Raw genomic sequence first — 21,893 nt, forward strand, 5'->3', positions numbered from 1 at the left:
TCCTTATGTTATTGCATAATGTACTTGTAAGTATTAACACAGATAACACATAATCCAGATGGCTCCTTACGTGTTAAAAATTGTCACCCTAATTTCACTCCAATTTGGAAAAATATTGGAGTGACGTTTGAATAATCTGAAATTTTTAGATTTCTTTTCTCACTTTTTTGGGAGGTTTTGCTTCTCTTGCACAGATGTCGCTTGCACTTCAGTTGCGTGGTTGCCAAACGTTATATCGAAATATATTTCATTTCATTATGAATATATAAAATTAAAGGTATACCAAATTAAAAATTATGTATATTATTAATATATAAATATTTAACTTAATACGTTCATTATTATTTTATTAATTTATCGTCACAGGTCATTTACCAGTTGCCTAATTACGAAAAGTTTCATATGACATTAACCTCAAAAATGATCTTTGAAAACAAACAACAACAAACAGAGCAACAATGAACAAATAACTACATAATGACTGATAATGATAAGTGATAATAATAACTTTAATTATATGAAGGCTGATGAAGGTAATTATAAACATTATTTTGAGATTGTTTAATAAAATATAGGATACAATATAACTAAGCAAAATCCAAAGAGGTTAGAAGAGAAAGAGGTAACAAATGCTCTATTTTATAATGCGCGAAGGCTGCCTGTTTTTCCGATCTGGGTTCCTTTGGTGGGGGTCACGCCAGGAGCGGATTTAGAAATTTTTAAGTGAATAATGATATACATCTAATATATAAAATTCTCGTGTCACAGTTTTTATTACCTTAATCCTTCAAAACGGCTTGACCGATTTTGATGAAATTTTATATGTATAATCAGTGGATATGAGACTAGGTTGTTATCGATTTTTTATACCCCTAAGTGATAAGGGTGACCCAAGAAAAAAAAAAATTTTTTTACTTTTTTGAAAAAAAAATTATTTTAATTTTTTTATGATTTGGCATTATAAAATACATACAACCCTAAATTTTCACCCTTCTACCACCAACACCTATTTTGTAATAGGGGTTGTTTTTTTTAATTTTTTTTATTACCTTACTCCTCCGAAACGGCTTGACCGGTTTTGATGAAATTTTATATGTATAATCAGTGGGTCTGAGACTAGGTTATCGATTTGGTGGCCCAAAAAAAAATATTTTTTTTTAATTTTTTGGAATTTTTTTTATTTCTATTTTTTTATGATTTGGCAATTAATACATTTGGCAATTAATACATTAATACAATTTGGCAAAAATACATACAACCCTAAATTTTCTTTTTCTACCATCAACCGCTCTTTTTTAATAGGGGATGTTTTTTTTAATTTTTTGTTACCTTACTCCTCCGAAACGGCCTGACTGGGCCTGACCGAGTTTGATGAAATTTTATATATATATATATATATATATATTCAGTAGGTCTGAGGGTAGGTTATTATCTATTTTTTATACCCCTAAGGCGCGGTATTTTCAGGTATAAATAAATAACTTTTATCTAACAAATAACAATCTTAAAGATAAAACAATTGGTAGAAGATACACGTTTTTACACGCTATCCGTCAAATAAAATATATAACACGCTATCTGTACCTGAAAATACCGGGGGTAAGTGATAAGGGTGATCCAAGTCCACCGGCCAAATCTTCTGGTGTATGGGTGGCTACTCGTTTTTTAGACCAATCTAATCTGACAGATCAAGTCTGCTCTGATTTGGCCTGTGACAGGCTTGGTCCGCCAATGGCTTGGCCTGCTACAGACTTGGTCCGGCACACAAACACAAAGTTCTTATCCGCAGACCAAGTCTGCAGGCCAAATCTTCTGGTGTAGGACGCTAATAAGCAAATTTAATTGTAGAATAGGACTGCAGAAAAACCACCTTATGATATTAAAAATTCTTTATTTAAAACTATTTAAATAAAAATAATTCTACAATGGGCTATAAAATATAAAATAACACAATATTAATCACAAAAATAGTATATTGTTTTATTAGGAATAAAAATGACACTTTTCGTGGCGAGGCTGTACGTTTACATACAGGCGAGGCACAAAAAGTAATTTTTACTCCGAATAGAACATGCTATTTTTTTCCAAACGCCACAAATAATTTTTTAAACAATTTCAAACGTTCCAAATGATATAAAAAGATTTAAAAGTAATACCTTGTATATAATTATATATCGAGAAACTATGGTTACCCTCCTTGAATTTGACACTTTATGTCAGTTTAATAATATATTTTCGCACTTGTATGCTTGGGCGTAAAAGTGTTTTACTTTTATATCTAGGCAGTAAAATTACTTTTTTACATTGTCAATCACGTCGCAAAAACTAATACTTTTGTGACGTGTGAAAAAAATAGTATATTGTTTTATTAGGAATAAAAATGACACTTTTTGTGGCGAGGCTGAACGTTTACATACAGGCGAGGCACAAAAAGTCATTTTTACTCTGAATAGAACATGCTATTTTAGAAACGCTACAGATAATTTTTAAACAATTTCAAACGTTCCAAATAATATAAAAAGATTTGATGTGTATAATTATATTGTAATACCTTGTATATAATTATATATCGAGAAACTATGGTTACGCTCGTTGAATTTGACACTTTATGTCAGTTTAATAATATATTTTCGCACTGCTTGGGCATAAAAGTGCTTTAATTTTATGCCTAGGCAGTAAAATTACTTTTTTATATTGTCAGTCACGTTGTAAAAACTAATACTTTTTTGACGTTTGAAAAAAAAAATATATTTTTACAGAATTACAAAATATTATTGTCCCTTAAATAATACTAACTTATTATAACTAGACCGTATACTTCTACTTTTGTCAAACAGACTTTTGTTATAATGATGAATTCGCACAGTTGCATATATAGAAGAAATTAATTCTATTAGGTTGTTAAAGTGGCTAGTAAAAATATTTTGTTCTCTAAAGTGGTTATTAAGTGATTCAAATAAGTTTTTTTTACCAATTATTATTTTTAAAACTCTAATATTTATTTTTTTAATATCGATAACAGTTTCTGAACCGTTAAAAAATATCTGAAGAATTTTTTCTGTTGTTAAACAAATATACATAACATCTTCAGATGGATAAAAGAGGTACTGTCCTTTGTCTTTTTGATTAATAAAGGACGTTATTAAATTATACCTGTCACCTGAAAGTGAATAGACACATTCCTCGCATTTTAAAATTTTACCTATTTTTTTAACCACAAAGCCAGCAATGTATGTTATGGCCTCTTTTTTAAATTCTGATATATTTATATTTATGTTTAAAGCATTGTGAAATATTTCATCGTCCTCAACTTCAATTACTTCTTCGGTTACTTCTGAAATGCGTTCTTTACCACATGTTTTATTAATTACCTCAGAAGGAGTTAAAATTGGAATTGCTTCCAACGGAATGCAATTCCCTTTAAATGAATCTCTCAATTCAAGATGGACCATCATTTTTTTATACGCCGATTTAAATTGTTTTGCTGATGGATTGTTGTTGTAACCACCCAGAGATCTAATCTGCCCAAAAAATAATTCAATGTGATCTTGACTTATTTTGTAGGTAGGGAAATACAACAGTAAATTATTCTCATAAATTAGATTTTTATAAAGAAATTGAAGGCTTTCTATATTAAATAAGAACCCTACAAATCCCATTTTTCTGCCGCTTTCGCACAATAGTTTGCCATCCATTAATCTTAATGATTTTAAATAATCTAATAATTCACACAAAAAAGAATTTATTTTTTCAAAGTTTTGCATACTGATTGGTTTTTTGAAATCAAGTTGGTGCAAATTTCTACTGTTTAATATATCAAATAAGTTGTTTATATAGCGTATGAATTTTACTGTGGGTTCAGAATCTTTAAACTGTTCAAGTTTTAAAATTTCATTGCAATATTCCAAAGAATGTGCTACTGATTGGCTAAATAGTTGGGTGGCTAATTTAACCTTCATTTTTTGGTTGCTATAAAATATATGTGATTTTCGCATTTTATTAGCCAAGTGCAAACCCTCTTCATCCTGAAGTTTACACAACTCTGTTAAAAAATCCCATTTTATTGTTCCACCGTTGTCATCTATAATAACTTTTTTTTCACCCAATGTATTCCTAATTAACTTTACCATATGACATGGATCAAAAAAAACTGCAATTCTTCTCCCAGAGTTAGGGTCAACAAATGTTGAATTAATATTTTTATAATCAAAATTACAACCCAGTTGTTTAGCCAAAGTAATATTGTTACTAGCCCCATCAAAAGTGATAGACACCAAGTGGATACCCGATTCATTTAGTAATTTTAGGCACTGTATTAGTAAATTATGTTTCTGTAAACCATTTAATGAGTCAATTAAGAAGTATCCCAGAGGAAGCTTCCAAGATTCGTTGACACCAACTAGCATAAATACCAGTGCTTCTTTTGCTACTGGATTAGAGTCAGTTTCTAGCTGAATACCATAATCTACAAATCCGTAGTATCGAACTCCATCAAATTCTACATGTTGGCGAATTGCCATTTCATCTATTACTAAACTACATATAATTGTGCGATTGGCATGTTCTACCTTTTTTTTTAATAATTGAAACACCTCTAATGTAAAACCAGCTTCCCCATTTACATTTTTATACCATCTCGATATTGTTTTAGGATGGGGAAGAGCTGAATTAAAAGTGTTCCTGACAAAATTATAAGCTTTTACAGAATAAAAATGTAACGTAAGGGAAAAAGCTTTTAAATTATTTCCATATTTGTGCTTCTTAGTTATTTGCCTCTGTAAAAATTCTTCGTTAGGACCTATTTGTGCTAAAGTTTCCAAAGTTTCGGGAGTTACCTTACCACATAATGATTTGATGACATCAGAAAGAGTGGCTGACTTCTTTTTGTAATGCTGGAGACTGGCTCTAAGACGTTTAATTTTTCTTCGAGCTGTGACTAGCTTCTTTGTCAATTTCATTTCTCGTGGCGTAGTATCCTGAAAAAGTATATTGATGTTTAGTAAACAATATTACTAGCAAAGCGTAAGAAAATAATATTTATGAACTAATAATTATTGCCGTAGTTTAAAACATGGTAAGCATTATGTCAAATATTCATATGGATTGCCTTTATGCAACCGACAAAATATAAAATAAATTCTGTTAATATGTTAAATCAACAAAAAAATGCTTACAGACATTCAGGTAGGGATGTAAAAATGGTAATTTATTTTTTGTGACATGACATTGTCATTTATGTGTCATTTACGGTCATTTATGGTCATTTACCTTAAATGTAAAAAAATCGCTAGGGAAGTAAAGATAAAGATATATTAACAAATACAAACAAACTTAAACAAAAATCAGTCTTAGTGGTTCTACGTTCACTAAATAAGCTTAAAGGCATAGCTTAGGTATACTTTTAAAATAAAATAATAATATTTAAAAAAAAAATGAAACAAAACACAGCTATATCACACTGAGTAACTAAGGTCCATTTGTTTTCAAAGAAAAAATGGAATAAAGAGATATATATCATAAATTTAAGTCATAAATTTAGGTGAACAAAAAAATAAATGACAAGAGTGTCATAAAAATAAATGACAAGAGTGTCATAAAAATAAATGACAAGAGTGTCATAAAAATAAATGACGTGACCGTCATTTTCATTATGACCGTTACATGACAATGTCAGAAAAATTTGGGGGTTTTCAAAGAAAAAATGAAATAAAGAGATATATATCATAAATTTACGTCATAAATTTAGGTGAACAAAGAAATAAATGACAAGAGTGTCATAAAAATAAATGACGTGACCGTCATTTTCATTTTGACCGTAACATGACAATGTCAGAAAAATTTGGGGGTATTTAGTTTTTTATAATTTGCTCACATCCCTACATACAGGCAAAGTTTTTCTTATAGCAATTGTACTTGTTATTAAAATATACAGTTAAAACTTTTTTTAGTGTAATACACTCGTATGTGTCAAAAACAGTTCTTTATCAACAATGTTTTCTTATTTAGTTCATCCAGGTATTCTGCATATTAGAAGCAAAGCTTTTTATTACATATCTTTATTTATACTTGAATAGCATATGTGCTAAAGTATATTTTAATTCTCTGTAAACTTACACTGACATTTTTTCTAAAACATCATATGCCTAAAATAATCAGCTTCTGAGATATAATTATACAATACAATTGAAAAAATGGTGTCAAAGTTAGCTTGGATATGAAGACCACTGTTATTTTATATAAAAAATTATACGAAGAATGTCATCGATCATCATTTCCAAGTTCACTTTCGCCATTTCCTTTTCTTGATTATACAGTAGTACTGTATTACAGTTGAGGGTTTGGTTGATTATTTTGCAGTACTGTATGTTCAAACGGTTTTCGATCCAGCATACTTTGATATTGATAGTTCAAAATGGTTTTCATGATATAGACCAATTCCCAATATATTCCCCTTAAGATCTCTAATTCAAATTACATTTGTAACCAGACTTACCGCAATATCCTTGGCAATGGATGAAAGTGGTGAAGTCATATTTTCTAAAGGTTCAGTGCTACTCGATGGTCTATATGGTAGTTCTAGATTGTCCTTAAAAACACCTGTGCTAGTAGACGGCAGAGAACTACAATCCATTACAGAGACACTCTGTATTGTATTTGCATGTTCAGAACAAAAGGAATCAGTGGTCTTTCTAGATAGGTCACATTCACTTGCAGCACGACATGAAGTGTTACTTGTAATCTATAAAAAAAGTAATAAATATTCTTAAAATGTATAAAAATTGATCAAAAAATAAAATGTAGTGGTCACGTAACCACTACTTTCAAAAAATTTTCATTTCGCTTATTTAAATCTTAAAATATAATATAGTAAAATATAATAATAAAGTATTGTGACAAAGGCTAAATTATAAAAAATATATATTTTATAATGAACTAGCAGTTTTTTTTAAATTCCCTGTTTATTAATATTTCATATTACTTTGAAACATAAAATATTCTAAATTAGCACTTACCAATATAGGTATAGCAGTTTTCTTTAAATGTAATGAAAAGGGTGATTTTTCATTATCAAATGAATCTTCTTTAAAATGCAAATGACACACGTGAGAATATTTAAAAATATCATCTTTGTTTAAATCCAAAGCTGCTCTCCAAGACTCCCACATCTCATTATTTTTAGGAAATCTAAAATAAATCAGGTATAGGTTAGATATGCAGTAAAAGCTAAAGTAAAAGGCTAGATAAGATAGTAAGTAAAATCTAGATTAGATATACAGACATTAATAACTAAAATAATTTCTAATTTATTATACTGTTTCGTGTCAATAACATCTGAAATAAAAGTGAGAATGAACTCCATATATTTATAAGGAAATTATTCTCTTAATCTAGAAAACTGTAACTGATTTTCCTGCAATTATCAATTTGGATTCCATTAATTTAATAAAAAATTGAAAACGTACTAAATGCTGTCCTGTACAAAGTTAAAACAGAAAACAACATGGCTACTTTAAATTATCAAATTTCATATTACTTACCGAAATAAATGCACATCAGTCTTATCCCGATAGTAATTGGCACTTTTATTATAAATACAGTTTTTTACAACACACCTAGGCATTTTTAAACAATAGTAAGTCCAAATTAAACACAAACAAAGCCACTAGAACGACTGTAAACACACAGCTGACACAACGAAAATGGCAGAAAATAGAGTCGGTTGACAGCTCATCGGCCCCAGTCGGCGCGTTATTCAAATAAATGTTATTCATTGGTCCGAGCGCTTGGAATCCTGGAGTGGGAAACTGGCAGGATGCGCAGTGGTCTTTGCTACATCTTTAACTTCATAAATCTATGGCAAAATCAAACAGTTTTAGACAACCAATACAAGATTTAGAACTTGACATCGTGATAAACAAATTGTACATTCAGGAACTCGTTTAAATATTATAGGTAAGTAATATTTTCACAAAACTAAACATTTTAGCATAAAATCACAGGTAATATATAGAATATTACCTATGATAAAATGTTAAATACTGATGTATATTTATTCTAATCACATATAAATTTAAACTCAAAATTTTCATAAAAAGAAAATGAGAATTTTTCGCAAATATAAAGTAAATAATATTACATATTTCAGGTTGATTGACGAATACTCCACAGTTGATTAGAGCCCATGATGATGCGAAGATAATTAATATCACCTAACTTCAAGAAACCAGCGTAAAGAAGTTTACATTCACAACTCATCTAACCATTATAGGTAATAATTTACAAAATTAGTCATTTTTGATTATAATATTAAGGTACTTAGGTACATTTTTATCTTCTAGATCAGTATGTCGTCATAATTTAAATGAACTCACAGATAGCAATGGGGCACTGCACCGAAGCAGTATTACAAAATATGTGAAATAAAACTGTAATACAAATTGCTCTATAAAATTTAATAGAAATAAATTTATTTATGAAAATTAAGTTATGAAGTTTTATTTTTCCTAGGAAAAAAATAACATTTATATTTTGATCAATTTAGAACATTACAGTTAAAAAAATATGTGTTAGAATAACATATTTTTAATAAAATTGCAGCTTTTAATTTTTATACTTTTTTGCTTTTATATCAATAAGAACTAACGTAAGGAACAATTCATATTTATACTATGAAAACACATGCATATTTTTTGATGTTTTTAAAACCAGTGAATGATGTTGAAATATACTACACCTATTATTCTTATTAACTAACTTTAATTACAAACTTACACATTATTGTCATTGGAAATAAATTAATTTGGATATTCTATTTGTTTAGAAACTTTTTTACCTATTGTAGTTTTTTTAAAACCTACTTGATTTAAAACAAAAAAATGTCACCTGTTGTGACAAAATAAGGTCTTTTTTACTAGAAAACAATCTAGTGAGCTTTTCTAATAATACTTTATTTGATATACCATATGATCGAAAAAACGGCGTGAGCGATGGCTATGAAATGAAGATCGCTGTCATTTTAAATGTAAATTTATATGGGAAATGTCATCGATTGCCAACTGGACGCCGTTTTTTTTTTTTCGATCATACGGTATAATATGTATTCCCATCTGTTAATCTTTTTATTTTAAGGAAGATTTAGGAAGGGTAGCTTAAAACATGTTTGTCAATCAATTATCTTTATATGTCGTTTGTAAAAATATTTTACAGTAGTAGAAAATAAAACTGTTTTTAAGGCGAACAGCTTCTTTGCTAAAATATTAGAAATAGTTTATTTCAACCTCTTCAGCTTATTTTAAAAATGTTGACAAATAACAAAGAATACACCCCTTAAAGTTTCGCATTTGTCTTGATATACTCTGTATAAGACAACAGTAAATAACTTGTAATATAACTTCGAAATATAAATTTGAAATTAAAATAATGACAGAAATTGACAGCTATGTTGAAGTAACGTCAGACATATCACAGCCACCCTAGATTTTATCAAATAATAAAGATCTATTCACACTAAATCATAGAAATGAAAATATCTAAGAAAATCTTTGTTTGAGGGGTAGGCCGGCAACCTTAATAGTATTTGGAAGTGACATGAATTTCCCATTGAATATCGGAATAATATTCTGGGTGATTCAATTAAACTAAAGGAGTTATACAGGGTGGGTATTAAAGGAGATACAGGTTATACCAATGTTCAGCATTAATTTTGCCCCACCCTGTATAACTTTATGGGTCAGGTTTTAATTTGATTTAAAGTGCAATAGAGTAAATTCCAATTTAGGTAGTTTTTCTTGAAATTTAAAAATTGTTCTTCAAAATCTTAAGTAAGTCTAAAACCTTACATTTCAGTCATATACTTCCCTAATAAAACACACCTTTATTTTTCTCTTAGAATCTAAAAATTAATTAATAAAGGGGGTATTCCCTTACAAAAAAATACAAATTTGATGTGTAACTTTTTTTGGGGACACCCTGTAGAACTCTCTATATTTTTAAAACGTACGCAGAATTAACTTACATATGATCACAAAATTTCATTTCAATACGAATTGGTCGTTCTCCTTGGAGCCTCCGAGTCATATGAGAGGCGCCACCCTGTATAATTTTTATATAGTTGCACTTTAATAAATTGTTAGTTAAAACTAACAGTCCTACGAGTGTGGAATTTTGTACAGGTGGATTTTGGACATTCATCTCTTAAGAGAGTGAAATAAGGGATGAAAATTTGTACAAACATTTGTTAAAATCGGGTTTAGAAGTATGAAATTCTGTTTGTTCCTTATGTAACGTAATTTAGTAATAACAAGCAATTTTTTTTCAGAACGTCCACACCTCATTTCACCCCGTTAGAGGGCGAATTTCCAAAAATTGTTCCTGAGTGCTAAATTACGTTACATAAGGAACGTCTGCGCAAAATTTCATACTTCCAAAACCCGATTTTAATGAATTTGTACAAATTTTCATCCCTTAATTCTTATGGGGCGAATGCCTAAAATTCGCTTCTGAGTACTCACTTTCATCACTTGAGGAACCTCTGTGCAAATTTTCATACTTCTAGGACAGATTTTTTTCAGAAAGTTCGCCCCTCATTTCACCCCCTTAGAGGGAAAATTTCGAAAAATTGCTTCTTAGTGCTAAATTACCTTATATAAGGAACGTCTGCGAACAATTTTATACTTCCAAAACCGATTTTAACAAATTTTTGTACATATTTTCATTCCTTATTTCTTAAGGGATGAATGCCCAAAATTCGCTTCTGAGTATAACTTTCATCACATGATGAACCTCTGTGCCAATTTTCATACTTCTAGGACAGATTTTTTTTCAGAACGTTCACCCTTCATTTCACCCCCTTAGAGGGAAAATTTCCTAAAATTGCCTCTTAGTGCTAAATTAAGTTACATAAGGAACGTCTACGCAGAATTTCATACTTCTAAAACCGATTTTAACAAATTTTTATACCAATTTTCATCCCTTATTTCTTGGGGGATGAATGTCCAAATTCGCTTCTGAGTACTCACTTTCGTCACTTAATTAACAATTTCCAAATTTCAAACTCCTCGGACTAATTTTAAAAAAGTATACAAAATTTCACCCCCAGTTTCACCCCTTAGTAGAAGAATTTCCTAAAATCGCTTTGTATAATCGAACTGTTAAGTTACGCTACTTAAGGCACCTCTGTGCAAAATTTCGTAGTCCTAGGACATGCTTTTTTTTGTATACAAAAGTACCCCCCATATCACCCCCTTAACGAGCGAATTTCCAAAAATTGCCCCTTAGTGTTCAATTACGTCAGTCAAGGAGCACTCGTGAAAAATTTCATACTCTTAAACCAGATTTTAACAAATTTTTATGCAGCTTTTCATCCCTAATTTCACCCCCTTAGCGGTCGAATTTTCAAAAAATCCCTTCTTAGTGCTCATTTACATCACTTAAGGAACCTATGTGCCAAATTTTATTTATTACTATATAGATAACCTTTACCCTTATTTTCAGCTAATGAATATTAAGAGACAAATAATAAAAATAAAATCTAAATTATAAATTTCATGGCTATAATAGCATATATATGCATCTAGAAATTCTGACTTTCAAACATCCACTGCGACTAGTATTTTCATATCCAATTGTTTAGTATTAAAGTCCGAATATACATTTTCCCTGGGTTTGACCGGAATTTGCTTATAAATGTGAACAACCGGCTACGTGGCTTCATATCGCGTGGCCGTGGTGTGGCTCCAAATTCGTTCGTTTTTAAAATATTATTAGATTTGGCTATAGGCGCCCTCTGTGTCATTAATAGGGAACTGTCTCATCGAAAACATGCTGTTCCGTAAGCAATGGCCATCTGGATTATGTGTTATCTGTGGTATTAATATATATATATATATATATATATATATATATATATATATATATATATATATATATATATATATATATATATATATATATATATATATAAAAGTATTATATATAGTGTATATATATATATATATATATATATATATATATATATATATATATATATATATATATATATATATATATATATATATATATATATATATATATATATATATATATATAGTATATATATATATATATATATATATATATATATATATATATATATATATATATATATATATATATATAAAAGTATATATATAGTATATATATATATATATATATATATATATATATATATATATATATATAACCAACATTATTATGTACATATTATTACAGTGCGCTAATATATATATATGTATTACATATACATATACATATGTATTATTACATTACTATACATACATATATATATATATATATATATATATATATACTATATATAATACTTTATATTTTTTATATTTTTTTGTATCTTTCATTGTTTTTTTTTGTTATTATATTTATACATTTGATATATTAATTTAAGATAAGGTAGTAGATATTGATATTATTTGTTAGGTTATACTGTAATGGTACTCGGTTAACTAAGCAGTTATTTACTGAACTTCGCCGAGGATTATTAAAATAAAGACATACTATTATTATTATTATTATAGATCTAAAGTAATTTTCCTTTCTTCCAACTTTACCCACTTGGTCCTTTCTCCATGCTCTGCTTCGCTCACCTGCCTGTAATTCAACTGGTATGGTTCCTGAAATGACCATCAAGGCACTTGTAGAAATTGTGCGGAAGGAAATGCATATTCGCATAGCAACCCTCCTCTGCACTTTCTGACAGAGCTGTTTGTATTTCTGGCATTTTAAAGTTTCCTGTTAAACAGCAGAATTGAGTGGGTTATAGCACTAAGGAAGTTTCTTTTTTGCTCGGTGGGTCTATCTCTGTTCAGCATTAACCTGGATAGTAGCAGAGCTGATCTCTCCGCTTTTTTGCATGTTCTATGTGTCTTTTCATTGTGGCTCCACTATCGAGAATAACACCCAGATATCTGATGCTAGGTTTAGTCTCTACCTCCATGTGCAGAACATCGATCGTAAGCCTTCTTGCATACTTCCGCTTGTTTAATAATACAGCCTCCGTTTTTTCTGGTGCCATCGCCAGTTCTAGTTTTTTCACGTGCATCCACTCCGCAATTCTTCCTATAGCAATATTTGCATCTGCTACCACTTGTCCTTTTGTTTTTGCACTAACTATGACAGCAAGGTCATCATAGGAATCCTACTAATTTCACGTTCTTTGGCATTTCTAGTCTAAGTACGTCGTCGTAGTACAAGTTCTAGAGCACAGGACCGAGCACAGATCCCTGCGGAACTCCACATGTCACGTCTATTTCGGAATTCTCAGTAATCTGCAGCTTTCTCTCTGAGAGATAGCTCGTGATCATACGCCTTAGATAAGGTGCGATATTTCTTTTTTCCAGGCATTTAATTATTTCTCTCCATGGTGCAGAGTTAAAAGCGTTTCGCACATCCAAAGCCACAGCAGTAAGCAGATCTTTCGATTTGCCCATGCCGCATTTTTTGCATCCTTTGCAATGCTGAGAACTCTTTTCATTGCATCGACCATAGAACGCCCCTTGTGCCAAATTGTGAATCGCAAAAGCCTCCGTCGTTCTCTATCTCAGTAACAAGGCGGACTTTTATAAGATGTTCTAATACCTTTCCTATGCAGTTTAGTAGACTCAGGGGGCGGTAGCATACATCCGCGGCTATGTGTGTCGCTGCCTTAAGTTGAAATTTGTTCGTAATAATCTGGTGTCTCCTTCCCTAGACATCACTTTGTACTTCCGGTATGACACTCTTCAAAGATTTTTCTTGGCTTCCTATATCGCCTTTTTTAATTCCTTCCTTTTTACCCTATATTGTTCTTTTGCATCTATTTTTTCTTCTTCAGTACTTCTCATTGACTTGTTTGTTCGTATCATCAATCTCTTCCCTTCTAGACAGTTCCTTCTCAGTTCCGCTATCTGTGCCGACCACCAGTACACTGGCTTTCTCTTTCCTCTAATGGAAGGTTTCATTGCAGGCATGGGTTATTATCTCTGTTTGTTCCTATGGAGTGAGCGGAAAAGTGCGTCCGGTCACAGTTGTTTTCATTTTCGATTTTAGTCTCTCCATTTTTTCTTCTGCTATCTTCCAGCCTCTAAATGTTTCCTTTTCCAATACTATATTCTTCTGTCTTGTCATTTCAAAGAAACTCTCTTTTTCAGAAACCCAGTTGTGAAACATTGTATTTAAACCTCTGGAAACGAACGTAATATCGATGAATAAAGAACTGTCTCCTCTCTGGAAAGTAGGGACAGAGCGGTGATTTAAGGATATAAGGTCCAATCCTGCGGCCCATTCCTATAGGATATCTCCTCTTTTGTCACTTTTAGACGAACCCTACATTTCTGATTTTGCTTTAAAATCCCCTGCCAAGACGCACTTTTTCCACTTTTCCCCAAAATTACCGCCGGCGATAATGGCGGTGTAGGCAATTGCTAGTTGTAGCTCTAGCAATCAAAACACGCTGTAAGTATTTTTTTTTTCTCTGTTGGTTTAATGCACATTTGTTTTTTGCTGAATTTTAATACGTATTAGATTACTTTGGTTTGGTTTGGTTTAAAATAAAGTTGTAAAATAAAAGTTGGCAACAAACTGGATAAATTACCACCTATACAAGGTGTCCCACAACCTGTTGTAGAGGCCATCAAAACAAATCATTTGAGTATAGGAACCCATGTCTCGAAATGTGCCGCTTTGGCAGGAGATGGAGTGAAACATAAATTTCAAGTTGCATGATTTATTCAAAACATTTACAAAAACTCCTCAAAGTGCCGTCCACGCGCGTGCATTTGTGTCTTCAACAGAATGGACGACACTTTGAGCATTTTTTTGTAAATGTTTTGAATAAATAATGCAATTTGAAATTTACGTTTCACTCCACCTCCTGCCAAAACGGCACATTTCCGGACATGGGTTCCTATACTCAAATCATTTGTTTTGATGCCTTCTACAACCCCTTTCAGTTTATCGCACTAATTGTGGGACACCCTGTATAGCATAGCTCCAGCAATCTAGTAAGCGCAAAAATATTTTTGAGGTTAAAAAATATTTTCTCTTATTTTACACAAAATTGTATTTTTCCTCAACTCAAGCTCTTTATTTTTGTCGAAACAGCATTAGAATATACACTTCATTCTATAGCAAATTTGATAATTTCGAGGGCCGTAAAGTGACATGGATCCCAAATAGCACCTAAAATATAATACATAATATTTTTAAATCTAGTGCATTTCTGACTGAACGCTGAGAATTTTGTATGTAAAAATAGACCGTTTAAGGAAGTCGCTTACTCAACTACTCAGCCGTTGACCGTTCATGAACACGTTAATGTATGTTATTGATTTTTTCTTTTGATTTTTCTTTCAGATATTTTTGTGATATGGATGCTTTTTAAATGTATGTCGGTTATGTGTAAAATAAAAGAGGAATATTCACTCCCCTCTATACCGGTTTTATATTCAACCAATGACAAAGAAAGTGATGCAAATAATGAATTTTGCGAAACGTCGACAACTTTAAAACAAAGGACTTCTGTTGAGTGTCTTTTCGGTCCTAACCTAATTATAAAAATAAACAGAATATTTACATAAATGCAAACCTAATATAGTAGATATGTTATTTATAGTAGAGAACAACAAAATCAGGCTTGCCTAATTATTGACACCAGAATCACAGAAACTGTTTTTCTGGATTTCCGTACGACTTTGGACAGGTAGAAGATTCCAGTACCTCCGGATATCGTTATACCCGGATTATACCGGAGGACCGAACATGCATAAATGTACCTAGTATTTTGTTATTCATTTTACGTCGAACATAAAAAGTACATTTCCATAAAAAAGCGTTAAGATATGAAAAATCAACATGTCGTTAAAAGTATATAACTTGTGTTAATGTAACAACAATTAAAATAATTAGCGTTATTTATACCTCTCATATACCTAAATGTGCAATTTACCGTATTGCCTATTATTACGTCTTTGTGATTATTGGATGTTACAATTAATATTAGATAGACATACCATTTTTTGTTAAAGAAATTATTTCTTTGATTTGGTTTGGTTTGGTAATGTGTATCGTCTGATCGAAAAAAGCGGCATCCAGTTGGCTGGTATATGACGATCGATGATATTTTCTATATAAATTTACATAAAAAATGGCGATCTTTATTTCATAACCATTGCTGACGCCGGTTTTTGTCGATCATACGGTATAAAGAAAATGGGCACGGCATTTCCACAGCTAAATTCGTTTTCTTGTTGAATTTTCGTAAGATACATAAAACAAATAAAAAGAGAGAATTAATCTTAATAAGCATATTTTTTTTGATAAAGATTTTCTAAAAAAGAAATTAAATAATAATCCCATCAAAAACATAGAATGTAAAAAATGCCAAGTCTCGCAACACAATTCTTCCACTATAAAAAGTTGTGAGATCTCATGTAAAACCAAGTCAGCTTATTTTATTTGGATTGTCTTTAAGCACCTATTCAACAATTTTGTTATCAACAAATTGTTAGCATCAATATTAGTTATCTTTATTTCTGTAATAATTATAATGACTTGGCAATTATTGACAGCACCATAATTGTAAAAAAATAATCTACCAGCAAAATAAAACACTAAATCACCACAATACACTAAAACACTTTACTTCTGCATCTTGGTTTCCAGTGCAAAAGTAAAACAAAAGTAAAAAAGTCCTAACCTAACCAAATAAGACAAATTACTTGGTTTTACATGAGAACCCACAACTTTTTATACTGGATGAATTGTGTTGCGAGACTTCGCATTTTTTACATTCATTATTTCCATCTTTTCATGGGATCCTATTTTTTTTGTAGGTTATCCTCCTATTTTTTTCTAGGGTAATATATCATTCAAAATAATATTAAAGAAGTGTGACTCGCAATAATTCATCAACTTTGAATTATTGTATAAAGTCAGATTAGATCAAATGGATTAATTCTAGTTTTCTACGACTTGTGTTTCAGACTTTCGTTAAAACCCAAGTTCCAGCTTTAAAAATGTTTAATACATGATTTTAACAATGCTTATTCAAAGTTATGTTTTTGTCAATGTCACAAATATTTTATTTTTTATCTTGAAAACTATAAGAGATAGGTATAGGTTAGTATAATAGAAAAATTATGAGATATGAGAGTAGTTTTTAAAAATGTAATAATGTCCTGGGTGTTCCATTTAAAATAACAAAGATGCTACCACTTTTTAAATAACCAGGCAATACTATAACGCTGATAATATTTTAGATAGATGGAGCAGGTGCCTTTATATAAAAATTAAAATTTTCAGAACAACCCTATTACCGGTCCTCCTATTACCATCGCCGGAAAGTCGGTGGTGTTTAAAGATTTCCCTGTTACTCCCTGTATATATCTCCATTATCCGTATATAACCCAAATATAAAAATAATTATTTTAAATTTGAGAAAAATTAAGGTCATTTTGGATTTAGTGTAATTGGCTTTTACATATGCATATTATGTTTAAATTATAATTGCCAATGAAGTCGCAATAGTAAAACACAATTGATAAGGAAAATATACTTATAGAAAATATATCTAATATTCGGAACCAAGTTTGTGCTATTGAGAAGTACTATTATATACTTGAAATACAAATTTCGGGGCTATTTTAGTAAAAGAAAAAATATTATGGTGTTTTTACGAGTTGTAAAATTAATTTAATTATACCGCCAACACAGGAAGTACTGTGCTGGTGCATATATTTTTTACATATGCATATACTTAGGATTCGATTTTTCGTTGGTCCTTTCTGACATTAAAGTTAGAAATAATCACTTAGTATAATTACATTTCCCAATATTTTGACTGTGGCATCATTTTATTTTGTGGTAAGTATTGAATCAATAAAAACTTCTTTATATCTTGAAATTTGGATAGAATTCCATTCTTTTTTACTTTTTTGGATTGTTTATTGTGCCAGAAACCGTCTTAATAAACCGGTATATCCGAGAGTGTTTGTTGCATTTTGAACTAACAAATTAGTAGCAATATACCGGGTGCTTCTCGAAAGTCGCTCACCCCTATAACTTTGTTTATTTTTTTCCAATAAAAAACGAGATTTGGTATGTATTATTATCCTTTGACATTTCCGCTTTAAAAAAATCGTATTTTAAATTTCAATCTAGAGTGCCATGGCTGTGCTAAAAATACTAATTTCTAATCAAGGAGCCTTGGAAAAATAATTTTGATCGTCTAATGTTTTTCATGTCTTGTCTTGGCCGGTTAAAAGATACCCAGCGAGGGTACCTCATTAGCATATTTAGAAAAAGCATATTTTTTACGAATAATTTGGTACCACATACTTAGTATTTCGAATTAAGTTGTCGTTATGGACCGAAAGTTACAAGTTCAAATAAACCATATGCGAAAAAGTCAAAAGTTGACATATATGATATGTCATTCTATTCAGAGTCATTTCAGAGTGTCATTTTTAAAAATCAGAATGTAGAATGTAGAATGAGTGAGAGGGGGGGGGTTTGGTTTGTGGTTTGGTTGTGCAGTCTATAACCCATCATACCTCTGTTGTAGAGGGGTATTTCCCATCCTCTGACAACAGATGTTCTTCCGAGGGTACATACCCTTCCACGGTAGGGGTTTGGCCCTCCGTGTCCTTCACAGTCGAGGAGCTTGCCTCCGGCAGAGGTACCCGTGAGATGTAGGCTGGAGGATCTGTCTCCATTCTCTCCACCTCTTGTCTCCATTCTCTCCCACTCGATGTCCTTACATTGATGTTCTGACCCTGGATAAGGCTCAGCAGGTAGGTGGTGTCTTTCCCCTTGCTCTTCGGCAAAAAGACCGCGATGGACGCCCCTTTAGGAATGTTTTCTCCCTTCACTGCAACCAGTTCCGGTCCTTGCCAATTTTTAAGTTTAGGTGCGATTTCCACCAACCAATTCGCCGATTCTTGAGATAGACAATCTATGAGGATCATGCCCACCCGAAAGTGTATCCCCGCAAAACGCAGCTGATCCACATTTTGTAGATCCAGTATATGTTCGTCCAGTATAGCTTCTTCTAGAAAGGTTTGCTGGTCGGTGGTTAGAGCAACCTCTGGGAAATTCTTTGGCAGCACCGCCATTTTCACTTGTCCAGCAATAGCGGCAAAGCTGGTGATACGTCCCTGCTGGCCTCCCGGTGCTAGACAGCTTTCCATCCTGGCTTTTTTCTCTTGCCCTCTCCCTCTCTTGCTCTTTGATGGAGATAAGTCAGGTTGTCTCTTGGTTTCTTTACTCTACCCTTTTTAAAGGAGTATTTTTGCTTTTGCTTCCTCTGGAGCGAGTCCTTCGTGGAGCAGTCGGAGGTATCTCCGTTCTTCTGCTCCTCTAAGACCTACTCTCAGAGGATCGTCTAGCCTGCCTGGTTGACCCAGGCCGGCTAAAGGAACGGTAGCTTGTGTCGCTTATCGGGTCTAGAGGTAGGCTCTCGACCCTTGCTGGAGAAGGTGGTAGCATGTGTGCCACTTGTGGAGGATGATGATCTCACGCAAGTGTCAGCCACCCCTCTTGTAGTTTCCTTTGGATTTGGTCCCTTGGAATTTTCATTGGTAATGTTCCCAGTTTCGCTAGGGGGCTTCTCCACAGCTTCACCGGTGGTGTTTTTAATACTAGATCTCATAGTGCTCTCACGAGTTGCTAGGGATAGTTGGTCGACTTCTACAGAGCCCCGCATGTTGAAGTTAGTTGTAAATACAATGGGGTGCCCCCTGATGCCCCAAAGGTGAGGACAGTAATGGCTTGTCCTCTATCTAGCCACGCAAGCATTGACAAGGACAAGGTCTTGCACTTTGACCTGGTCCCGCCATCGTAGGATTTAGGTTTTTGGTGAAGTTGTCTCCTCTTGATCCGGGCCACACACCCTTTACCCCCCCCACCCTCTACCCGCGAGACATGACCACAGTCAGTAGAGCGTGCATGATGTGACGGATAGGGGTAGTCCCGTCCGGCACGGCATCGTTATATGTCCTGGTGCAATTCCCTGGCCACGACACTACAACCAGGGACAAGACGATGAGTGATGCTTCTTAGACCAAACCAAGTTCTAGGGGGATTCCCCCAGCACCTGACCAGGAGCTTCCCCACCAACGACAAGGTCTTGCATTCCGGTGAAACAGGACGTAACCAAAAACAACTAAATACGTCAAACAATCCTATTTTATGTCATATACTAACATACCAAATCTCGTTTTTTTGTCTAATAAAATAAAAAAAAGTTATAGGGGTAAACCATTTTTGAGACGCACCCGGTATAGATACTTGATTCGTCATGTTCACAGAAAAATTAATAGAAAAAATATTTAAAAAAAAAATATTCTAAATATTCAATTTGGTATATCCCGAAAAAATAATTTAAATTTGTTGGTTCACTTATTGTATGTATTTTTCAATTTACTCCATTTCCTTAATCGAAAAATTAACACCTTTGTGTTAAGTGTAAATAAATTATATTGAAAAATAAATGGTGACGTTAATAATAATATTCTTATTATGCAACTGTATTTATATATTTTAATGCCTGAACTTTGGGTCGAAATACTTATACTTTGGTTACTTATACTACCTCTCTAAATATTGGAGACCGAATATATTATTATGTAAATAACTTATTAGGATACTAATCAAGCACGTCATTGTTGCAACTGCGTTAATACGCCTGGCGGTGACCGCCTCATATTCTTTCAGATATTTAGCAATAAAATAAAGAAACCTGTTATTTTTAAGCTGTTATTTTAAGCTGTTTTTTATAAATAACTATAACAGTTTCAACTGTTATCTAAAAATAACAGTTTTGCCCATCACTAATGATTATTATCGATTTAGTAAATAAACTTTCCTTAAAATTTCTGGAAATACGTATAACTAAAATTTTCGGGTTTCATTTTATTTATTTAGAGGTCCGTTACTTACGTGAGGTGTTTGGAGATTTTTTTTAACCAACCATTTTTGCGTGTCTATGTTCAGAAAAATTTCTAGAATGAAAAACAGAAACGTGGTTTCATGTACCTGGTTTCGGCTATTCTAAAGTTTGGAAAAATAAAAATTATGCATTTCCGCAGAAAGATTTTCATGACATACTATTCAAAAAGGCTTCCAAGTACTAAAGAAACTTGGAAGACCAAACTTAAAGAATTTCTTACATAACTGATTAGGTAATTATAATAAATTATAATTACGATATCAATGTGGGAGCCCGATTAATATTCATTTACTAAATAAAGTTTTGTAGAATTTCTAGAAATATGGGGAGTAAACCAAAAAATCCACAAATATATTCAAAAAGTAAGTTTGCAATCTAGTGGGGTAGCGGATCGAATGTAGAGAAAAATTAGATATACTAAAACTCTTTACTAAAAGGGTATAAAAATTGTCGGAAACGCGTCAAAGAAGAGGAAAACCAAAGCTATTAACAATTAATATCTTTGAGGAAAACAAATATGTAGCTAAGATTTAGTTCAAAATGTTGAGCAGAAATCCGGGGAATCCAGGGAGATAAGATTACTAAGAAAATTGAAAAAAAATTAGTATATATCATATTTCTGAAACACAGTGATAATTTATGATACATACTTAAACAAGTAATAGAGAGACCTAATAATGAAAATTATTACGGCGTCCATATAAAAAAGTTAGTGATGCTACAGATAAACAAAACGTTGTAAATTATTTTCGCCGCTAACCTAGCTGTTAGAATTAACTTTCAAACATGTAAATAAATATGAATTTGAAATCTAAGTGATAAATCGGGCTCATTAACGTAAACCTTTTTTTTATTTTGAACCAGCCTGTGTTCTTGGTGATATCGAAATCCAAATCGTTGATTTCCGGGAGAGTCG

General features: G+C 31.9%; 1 protein-coding gene and 1 long non-coding RNA gene across 3 annotated transcripts in view; both read left to right on the forward strand.

Moving 5' to 3' along the window:
- Positions 1 to 347: 347 nt before the first annotated feature.
- Positions 348 to 8,164, forward strand: LOC115877367. Its single transcript, XR_004049335.1, has 3 exons — positions 348 to 533; positions 7,872 to 7,953; positions 8,147 to 8,164. It is a non-coding gene; the product is annotated as an uncharacterized LOC115877367 (long non-coding RNA).
- Positions 8,165 to 17,637: 9,473 nt separating this feature from the next.
- Positions 17,638 to 21,893, forward strand: part of LOC115877368 (lipase 1-like) — a 28,315-nt gene continuing 24,059 nt past the window's right edge. For both annotated transcript variants that reach the window (XM_030893515.1, XM_030893514.1), the window contains exon 1: positions 17,638 to 17,892. The gene's annotated coding sequence lies outside the window, so the exon portion shown is untranslated. The remainder of the gene's footprint in view (positions 17,893 to 21,893) is intronic.

Source organism: Sitophilus oryzae, unplaced genomic scaffold (genome assembly GCF_002938485.1).
Source record: "Sitophilus oryzae breed Bouriz unplaced genomic scaffold, Soryzae_2.0 scaffold_1447_pilon_pilon, whole genome shotgun sequence".
Taxonomy (NCBI): domain Eukaryota; kingdom Metazoa; phylum Arthropoda; class Insecta; order Coleoptera; family Curculionidae; genus Sitophilus; species Sitophilus oryzae.